This window comes from Cibotium barometz, chromosome 19, assembly GCF_041138505.1.
Source record: "Cibotium barometz isolate CiBa-2024 chromosome 19, ASM4113850v1, whole genome shotgun sequence".
Classification (NCBI taxonomy): domain Eukaryota; kingdom Viridiplantae; phylum Streptophyta; class Polypodiopsida; order Cyatheales; family Cibotiaceae; genus Cibotium; species Cibotium barometz.
In genome coordinates, this window is record NC_141064.1 from 40564012 (window position 1) to 40574654 (window position 10643).

The following is a 10643-nucleotide window of genomic DNA, read 5'->3' on the forward strand; positions in this document are numbered from 1 at the left end:
ACAAAGAGTCGTAAAAAATTAGCACAGGTCGTGAGTTGTCATTTTCAAGGGCTCATCCAAAATTTCACAATAGCTTAGAAAATTGCCACTTTTTCAAACAATGTAAACCCATTTGTAACAAAGAGTTGTAATTTTGTTTTAAAAAAGGCTAATTTTCTCTGTCTCAACAAACAAGCTATTTTTCTAACAAAAAGACAACATAGACACCACCTACAAAGCTCTATTTCGAAAACTTAGAAAAAAATTGAGCCTTTTGAACCTCAATCAAAATTGTGACTCTAGCACATCAACTTTGATGGTTTTGATGCTTCTATATAGCTAGGCATTTAATATGCCAAAAAACTTTAAGAGGTAAGATATCAAGATACTAGGTTGATATGCCTGCAATCTCCAAAAAATCTTGATGATTTTATAACCCATGAATAGAACTCCATCACATGACAATTGAAATTCAAAACATGCCAAAACTTAGCAAATCATTGCTACAAACATTTTGAACTACAAATCAAAACAAGCATCTTCAGAAACAAATGACAAGTTTTTTGAAACTAAAAGTATGGTGGGTGGTTGACAATGCATGTAGGTTAGTGTAGGTAGCCGGGTTCACTACCGTTAAAAGCCAGGGTCATCAATTCAAGCACGTAGTGTAAAGAGCTAGAAGGACGAGGCTATGCAAGGGGGACAGTAGCGTAAGGGGCTGTGGTGGCTGGGGTCAGTAGTGTAAGGAGCGTTGGGGCCAGCTACGCAAGGGATGATGGCTTAAGGGGGCCGGGGCCGGTTGTGCAAGGGGATGGGGCAACAGTGCAAGGGAGCCGGGGTGGCAGTACGCAGGCTGGGGCGGCAAGCAGAAATAATCAAGCATGTTGGATTCTAGAACCCAATTTTTCTCTTGAGTTGGATCTGGAATCCACATTATCACGAAGTAGGATTTTGGAATTCACTTTATCTCATAAGCTAGATTCTGGAACTAGAATTTGCTCAAAGCATGGATTTTAAAAAACAACATGCATCCTACATTTAGTTTTTACCAAAAAATTAAGATTTTAACAATAATACGTATTTTCCACTAAACTTTGGATTTCGTTTCACTAAAGAAATTTCGCAAGTTCATAATTTTTACAGAATCACAAAAAAAGGATTCGGTTTCTTCCACTTGAGATCTAGGCCATTATTTTTCACTCCAACTTTAAAAAAAATATTATTTAGAAAAAAGAGTCATTTTTGAGTTAAAAATTCTAAGCAACCAACATGATTTTTAAAATTTTCAAAAGATTAAAATTTTGAAGTTTGAAAGTATCTTTCATTTATTTTATTTGTTGTTGTAGAATATTTTATACTTTTTATTCATTTTAGGATTTTGAGGCAATGTAATAATTTTACAAAAATAAAAAATATAAAAGATTACTCCAAAAAATTCAAATTAAAAAAGACATGTTTACCTTGAAATAGAGATTGGTTTTAAAAAAAGACACGTTTATAGAGAAGTTAGCTGAGTGCTCTAGAGCTCCAAACACAACTGCGCATGTGAGAAATGAACCCCTCCCTCCCCTTTTAAAGCCTCATGGTCTCTAAATTTGGAAATTATTTATTTAATTAAATATTTAAATTATTTTAAATTAAAAAAGAATAACCCTACTAAGTCACCCCTTCAGAAGTTCAAGCTAGTTCATTTTCTTTGTCACACTCTAGCAAATGGAGCTTCTAAGTAGTCCTAGCAAGTTGCAACCCTTTTGCCCTTCTATCTCACTAACACCTTTTGTAAACACAAATTTGAATGCCAATGAAGAAACTCCTTGTTTAAGATGGTGCTCAAGAAGAGTTTCTTTTGATGTGGTTGAACAAGAACTAGAACATCTTAATGGCAATGTAGCGGTCTATCAGAGAGATCGCACGAGCAATGACTACCTCAAATGGCAAGAGGTGAGAGAAAGTAGTGGCTTCTTTCAAGGCTAGTGCTTTGAGAGACATGTATAGATTTTTTTGTGCCGAAAATTATTTAAGGAGCTTAGGATTTTAGAAAATCCAACTAGAGCATAACATTTTTTTCACTTTGAAGAGAGGTCCACAAAATGTGTTCTTAAGGTCTTGTGTGTGATGCTCCACCTTGTCAACTAAATATGCAGTCTTGAATGTTGCAATTTTGCAGAGTAAGTTTCTTAAAGGTATTTGGTATAAGCAATCTGAGAATTTAGAAAATGTTAGCAAATGTGGCACAAGAAGGTTTTTCTTTAACATTTAGCACACATGAAACCCCCCAATAATTTTTCCTAAAGCAATGGTTAGGAAACTTTATCACCTTCAACGGAGAAGTACCCGACTCAAACTTCACACATCTGCCCGACAATTTTACCAAAAGAGAGGTGTATAATTTATACATGCAGTCACAAAAAGATAGCCTAAACTCCACTCTTTCACTTCCCTCTTTCTTGAGAATATGGAAACAAGATTTCTCTCATGTCAAAATTCCCAAGAAGAGCAGGATGGGTGTTCACCAAATATGTGCGGAGTTGAAAGCAAAGTGAGACACAACAAAGACTACAGAAGAAAAATGTATGTTAAGTCTGAAGTTCTAGATCTTTTAAAGTGGATGTGTTGGTTATTTTGAATTAATTTTTTATATTAAAAAAATATTGATACTATTAAATCTCTTTTGTAGTTCTCATTCTACGGCCTTGAGGATTCATAGGGAGCAGTAGAGCGCGGAGTGCCAAAAATTAGCAAAGCATAAGAAAAAGTGTTTAGAGAAAAAGGATAAATATTTAGGCCTAGTCATTGATGTCATGGATCAAAAGAAACCCATGTTGATGGCATGGATCAAAAGAAACCCATGTTGCCTCATTTTATGCGTCCTCCTAAGAATCTCAAGGAGGAAAATTTTATCTAACTCCATGTTGTAGGAGCCTTAGTTTTCAACGGTGTCATGTCATCAAGGATCTTTGTTATTTTCCTAACATTCATCATGATCCTAATTTGACAATCACCATCATTCAAAACATCATCACAGAATGGCAAGGTGAACTACCACCTGTTCTCTACATACAACTGAATAACACTAGCAGAGAAAATAAAAACCAAGTTCTCCTCGTTGCGTACTTGAATATGCTAGTACAGAAAAAGATGTTCAAGAAAGTCAAGCTTGGGTTTTTGTTGGTGGGACACACACATGACTAGATTAACCAAATGTTTAGTAGGTTCTTGATCGAATTGGCAAAGAAAAGTGCATTATTTGACCTTCCATAGATTTGCACCTTGTTAGCGGATGCGTATGTTCCCAAGCCCTCCATCAAAATCTTGGAAGAAACATATGATTTTAGATGCTTTGCAACCGGTGAGGCCACTAACATGCCATCATTTGCATAGCTTAATAATCATAGTTTTTAGCATCAATTTAGAATCAAGCAAGGGGAGGAACGTACTCTCATGTGGTGCAAAAAATACTCAAACTTTGAAGATTGGTTGCTAGCGGTTTGAAGTTCTTACTGTTTGTTCCTTATCGTCGTGAAATTAAACAAGCAAAGTACATGCTGGTCTTTACAATGAGCGAGACACAAAAAGCTGAGAAAGAAAATGGCTCTATTTTGCAATGCTTGAACAAGGTCAAGGAGACAATACATGCTACATATGTGTATCTTCTAGCGAGCTCTCTAGTATGGTGGGAGAGTTTTTTTTGCAAAGAAGGAGAAGCTGGTCGAAGAGTTCATGGATGACACGTTTCAGCTACAACACGCATTTGTGTGGCACAAGAGTGGCCTTAGTGAAAGGAGTGATAATGTTATAGCTATTGATGTCAGCAACGTGCCAATTTTAGCAGAGTTATTATCTCTTGTTCATGGAAAAACAAGGGAAACATATGTTGGTCCAGGAAGAGAACAAAGCATCGAGAATAAGAGAAAAAAACAAATGTAGGAAGGAAATGTAAATGCATTAAGTGAGGGCACAATGATCGCGGTTCTTGCTACCAATGATGAAAAGGATAATCCATTTTGGCTTGCAAAACTCACAAAAGTTTTTAAAGATCAGGATGTATTGAATTGCTATCGAAGTTCATTGGTATCAAGCAGACAACTGGAGAAGATCCATTGAAAGGCAATTACGATTATGAGATTCTAAAACAAAGCAAAAGAGGAAAGAAAGTAGGAAGTTATCATCGTGAGTGGACACGCTCAATCTAGAGGATTTAGAAATCCTCGTGTATGGATTTGATTTTAAAAAATATGATCACTTGCACAAGACAACCGTAGAGATATTGAAGCAAAAGGTCAAAGATCTCTCTTAGTTGTAAGGAGAGTATTTGCCTTTTGCAATTATTGTAATGTTTTTTCTACTCAAATTTTCATGGAATGTGAATGTTTTGGTTTGGCCCACATCAATTCTTTTTTTGAGAGTTCTCTTGATCCAAGTGATCAAATGCATTCTAAAATGCCTGAAAAGATAGCAATAATTATAAAAATTTTAGGATTCTTGATGCCTCTAACCACATGACTAGTCATGGGGTGAGTGGTTTAGAGACATGCAAAAAATGAAAAAACCAAGGAAGATTTTCAACCATTTGAAGATTTTGAAGCTACCATTGAAGTTCAAGTGGAGGTTTTTGCATCAAGAAGGGTGCAAATGGAGTCATCCATCACCACAAAAGAAGCTGCCACAAGACGATTAAGCAATGAAGGTTGGTTTTGTGAGTCTTACCTAATGAAAATTTTGAAAAGGGTTGCCATTTTGGGATGTGTGAATCCCTTGGCACCTTGCAATTTGGCAAGGATGTAAGGTGCATGCATGTTTGTGTGTGAGGACAAGCAAGTTTGTGGGCTCAATTTGGAGTGTGTGTGTGCATTAAGAAGAGAACACACCTTGGTTTCTTTAGAGAAACTTGTGAGTGAAGAAGCACCCTTGAAGGTTCAACATGCAAAAAGGAGAGCCTGCAAGGTTATGGAGTTCATTTGGGAGCTCAAGGTAGTCATGATAATGACTATGGAAACCTCAAGAGGGAGGTTACATGGATGAGGCAAAGAGAGTCAACCTCAAGAAGGAGATTATAGAAGTGTGGAGAGATGACTTGGAGCATAGAAATTATGGCTATGATGGGCATGTTACTACAAAGCAATGAAGAGCTTGCAAGAGAGGTGAAGCTACTAAATCTACTAAAGCATAAGCTAGGAGAGATGCAAGTAGATGACAATGATGCAACCATGAGGTGTTTAGCTATGGACATAAGGTTTCCATGAGAGATGCAAGACATGGCTCAGTAGTAGATGCTATAGATATGCAAAACAACCAAACAACAGTAGTAGAGCTCATGGCGTCCCATCTGTTAAGATTGCATTGAAGCCTATCACCAATGGTTGAGCTATGGCATCCCTAGAGGTAAAGTGATCAGGAAGAAGATGACCTGTAAAAGGAGAGGTGGTAGGTCCCAGATCTGCCCCCACGCGTGAGCACATAGTAAATGAGCCAGTTGTATATGTAGGTGCTAGTGCATAACTGTAAATTGGGAAGCTGCATTGATTTTGTAGAGAAAAGTAAAGCCAATTTTTTATAAGCTTTGACCCTTATTGAAGTTAAGGGTATCTTCACAAACCTTGGTTTCATGGGCTTGCAGACATTTAAAATTTTGATAACACACGGGTTCTCTGCTTGACTTTGCTTGAAATGAATTTTGATAACACACATGGGTTCTCTGCTTGACTTTGGTTGAAATGAATTTTAATTTGTAAATTTTCACACAAGTATGAGGGCTCTCTTACTACCAGAGCCACTTAGAGATCAAAAGAGGATTTGTTTACATGTGCATTGATCTCGACATTAGATTTGAGATCGATGTGACAGCAACTAGCTCATAACATGGGTGCACCACCTAAGCGTTGAAGCACTCAAAGTGATGTCTAGTGGATTCTAGACAAGAATTGAGATATGCATGAGTAGCCTAGCAGAGTCTAGGGACATTTGAGAACATTTGAGATTCCATTCCAATTTCGTATTGAGGGAGGGGAGTGTTGAAAGAGAGAATTTGGCACAAATCACAATGCTAAATTTGAATGGGTGAGTGAGAACATTTCACATAAGAGGGGGTATTGAAATATGTAAGCTCGATTTATGTGTGTGTGGGAAAGCACTCTAAAAGTGCTAGATATTGTGTGTTGTGGGTTGTGGCCACCCATGTAGAAAAGAGAGTGCCACATGGAAAGTTGGATGGGTCAATGGCTATCTATAGTAGAAGCCTTTCATTGTATGGTTAAGAACATATGCAATAGAGTATTGTTGAGTGTGCTATTCTCTCTCTCTCTCTCTCTCTCTCTCTCTCTCTCTAGCAATGGCTTTCTTGGTGTGGTTCAACCCACCTTAATCTTTTGTCTACCCACCTTAATCTTTTGTCTACCCACCATGATCAATCCCACCTTAATCTTTTGTCTACCCACCTTAATCTTTTGTCTACCACCATGATCAATCCCATATTAGAGAAAGAGAGCATTTTCACAAATTGCAATGCTAAATTTTGATGGGTGAGTGAGAACACCTTGCTTAAGAGGGGGTGTTGAAATATGTAAGCTCGGTTTACATGTGTGTGAAAAAGCATTCTAAAAGTGCTAGATATTGTGTGGTGTGAGTTGTAGCCACTCATGTGGAAAAGAGAGTGCCACATGTAAAGTTGGATGGGTCAATGGCTATCTATATTAGAAGCCTTTCATTATATGGTTGAGAACGTATACAATAGAGTATTGTTGAGTGTGCCACTCTCTCTCTAACAAGGGATTTCTTGGAGTGGTTCAACCCACCTTAATCTTATGCTTAACCTTTTGTCTACCACCATAATCTATCCCATATTAGGATTTTTAACAGTTGTGGTCCCCGATGATGTTGACGGGTGTGAACATCCCCTAGAATTTTGCCATTATCTTGGGTGTGAACACTCCCTAGCATTACTAGCATTAGCTTAGGTTAATGAGTTGTGGGATTTGGTCATTAAAAGATGTCATATAAAGAAGTGGTTACAAGAGGGATAGTGGGGAGTTAAGATCTTGTGGAGGTTATAGGAGCTCAATAGTCACATTGGTATCCCAAGTTTCATGGTTGGATGGCTATATAAAGCCCCTCTTGTATGCAAATTGGGTACACAACATGTGATATACATGAAGTGGAATACACTATGATGCTTTGCTTGTATCTTTATCTTGTGTCTTTTATCTTGTTCTTGATCCACGTCTCTTACTCCATGCTCATGTGTACATGTGTACTCCATGGCTATGTGTGTAGGAGCATGTGTTTTCCCCTACATTCGCAAGGCTATGCTAACACTTGGTCATCACGACAGGACAAGAAGCTTTGATATTCTCCTTGCCCACAAGCTCTTGATTAGAAGACTAATGCCTAATACTTAAGCTTCGATCTTCTCCTTGCCCACAAGCTCTTGATTAGAAGTCTAATGCCTAATCCTTAAGCATTTCTTATCGAAAGAGAGGTTAGTATTTATTTTAGTAGCATGCATGCTTCTTAGCGATTCTTGATCTTTTCATTACGCATCACTGTGTGTGTTGCATCTTGAGTGGAAAATCGGTATCTGAACCCTGCAACCCCAGGGAGAAGAAATAAAAATGCTTGCTTTCTTTCTTTATTATTAATTATCTGAAGCCCCAAGTTAAATCAGCCTCTACGTTTGCGCAAAATCTGTAGTGCCATGGCGGGGAAAACTTTGGTGGTCCACCAAAGATATCATCATACATGATGGGCAGCTTGGAAGCTGCAGATCCGTATGTGTTTCTGTGGAAGGATGCTGATTTTATGCCATTGGATAATCCAAAAAAAAAAAGAGATATTCTTGAAGGCTTTCATCCAAGATGGGGGTGGAGCTTCTACTGTTGAGATTGGAATAGTTCTTTGAATTTTTCTTGCAGTTGTGCTATGGATCAAAGCTAGAGAAGATGACAGAGGATGATTCGACATGGTTATGATGAGGATTCTATAGCATAGGTAGACGAGGATGATTCGGAATGGTTATGATGAGGATTCTATAGCATAGGTAGACGAGGATGAGTCTGATGAGAGCTAGCATAGAGATGATATTAACAACACAACTTGCTAATGCCTGCCGTGTGCAGTAACTCACCTAGTGGAGGTGATAATGTCATCTATTGTTTTGTTGTTGCTCCATATCTAACAACTCTACCACTCTTGTTTTCTTGATGCTACAACATTACTCGATGGTTTATAGTTCTTGTCTATATCGACAGAAGAGTGTTCTATCTAGTTGACAACTTGAATTGGTCATCATTTGCTTACCTAGTGAATCAGCACCATGATAGAAGTTTGAGTCTGATCCAAGATCCGTAGTGACTCTATTCGATGCTTGTTGATATTGAGCCAAGTCTAATGGAGAGCCAAGAATCCAAGTTCTTGTCAAAGATATCCATAGAGGCTGAGCATTCCGAATTCGAGTGTCCAACCCAACCGAACCGAGAGTCCACCAACTGTGTTGTGATTAGTGCCCGAGTCAGAGGTTCGAGTAAAAATGCTGATTAATCTGGTTTCACTTTTTACTTTTCTTAACTATCTAAGGATTATTCTTTTCAGGGATCACATATTCATATATTATTTGGGGTGTTCAACTCTATATCTATCATGACAACCACCTAAGCAAATCCAATAATTGTGGAGATACATGTATGGTGTGCTAATCTCAATATATAGCATGTTCTAGAGATTGCAAGAAGCAAGCATGAAATATGCAACATGGAAATATGTAAGCAAGCTTTGGAGTCTCAATAAATTCTGATTGAATGAGGGCATCACAACTAATCGTCCTCGCAGGCACATGAAGCACCCATGCACAAGATAGGGGGAGGCTTTTGATAAGGGATGGAGGGACACATGATATGTAATTTTTTTAAAAGACACATTTGCATTCGTTTGGGTGCAAGTCGTGGGCCTGTGCTTTACTTGTCTAGGAATCTTGTGAAATTGAAAAGCACGGCTTCTTACACAAGGGAGGTGGATGGACACATTTGAATCCCCCTTTATTTTGTTTTGTATTTTTATTTATAGACAACATGACCACAACACTCTAGCATCATCTACGGCCTCTTCATCACGCGCTCCAAGTTCTCCATAACTACTTTAAGATAATGTCGAAGGTGGCATTCCATTTTTTAGGCCTCTTTTTCAAACAAAAATGTTCTTTGAATAGTATTTGAGCTTGTTCACACAATCACACAGAGTTCACACCACCTATCTAAAAATTAACAGCACTTTTAGAGTTTGTTCACACACATTTTAGGTGCTTGCAATGACTTCTCAAGATAAGATCAAACAAAGTGCGAAAGTTAGTTCGAAGGTTGACACTAGCATAATTGATTCCGGAATTTCATAAGGGGTCCAAGTGGGCTTCCATCTCATAGAAGCCAATCAAACTTTGAAGGGAGCTTGTTCGGGGAATCCGAAACCTGAAAAAGAGTTTTTAAACTCTTAACAACCACTTATTTGGGTGCTCCAAAAATTAAAAGGATTTTTAAAAACTCTATCCTTATGAGATTATCGGGGATTAACACCCGAATTAAGTGTCCAAGAGGGATTTGCATATAGAAAAAGTTTTTGCCTAAGGAAAATTTTGTGGAAAACCCTAAAAGTTAAGATTAAGCAGCCTTGCATATATGAATGGCAAGAACCTTGGTATTGCACCAACCTTGGTATTGCACCAACCTCTACTTGTTGGGAGCACACTTGGTCTTGCACTCATGTGGTGCACTAGTTGTGGGGGCTTTGATCAAATCAAACATTAAAAAGGGGAGAAAGTGTGAGTTGTGTCATGAGACAAGGATCACCACACTAAAAATTGTTAATTCTATTTGTGTAAGCATTATCATTGGAGAATGAGTTCACGAGAATCTTGCATGCCATGCACAAATCTAAATCACATAATAAAGAAGGCAATTAAAAATCCAAAGAATTTCATGAGTACATTAAAAGAAGCACCCATATGGCATACGACAATTAAAAATCTAAAGAAAGAAGGCAATTAAACATCTAAAGGATTTCATAAGCACATTAAAAGAAGCACACATATGGCATATGACATGTTGGCTTTGATGATCCAACTCATCTATATCTACTGTATGGAATATATAGAATGCATCCTTCACCTCCATGTGGAAACTCAGGGTGGACGACCTACTGAACATAAATGGTAAGTAATTGGCCAATTCAAATACATTAATTATTGAAATATTGTCTTGAAATATGGTGTCAACAAAAAAATTACATTAATATTAAAAGAATGAGGCATGAGAGATTGTTGAAGTATTGCCTTGAAATATGGTGTCAATGGAAAAAGATATTAATATTGAAAGAATGAGGCATGAGAGGGCCGGAGGAGATGCTCAATGAGGATACTATTGAGACACTTGTAAGACCAAGTGAGAAGGCATGAGGTCTGTAAAGCCCATATGCAAGGTCCCAATTGCATCACTTGTAAGTCCAAAAATGAGGCATGAGTGGCCAATTCAAATATATTAATTATTAAAATATTGTCTTGAAATATGGTGTCAATGGAAAAATCATATTAATATTGAAAGAATGAGGCATGAGAGATTGTTGAAGTATTGCCTTGAAATATGGTGTCAATGGAAAAAGATATTAGTATTGAAAGAATGAGGCAT

The 10643-nt window shown here is 37.7% G+C and overlaps 1 pseudogene; it reads left to right on the forward strand.

The window, feature by feature from the left end:
• The first annotated feature begins 3180 nt into the window (after positions 1-3180).
• On the forward strand, positions 3181-3906 carry LOC147628592 (uncharacterized; annotated as a pseudogene).
• The last annotated feature ends 6737 nt before the right edge of the window (positions 3907-10643 follow it).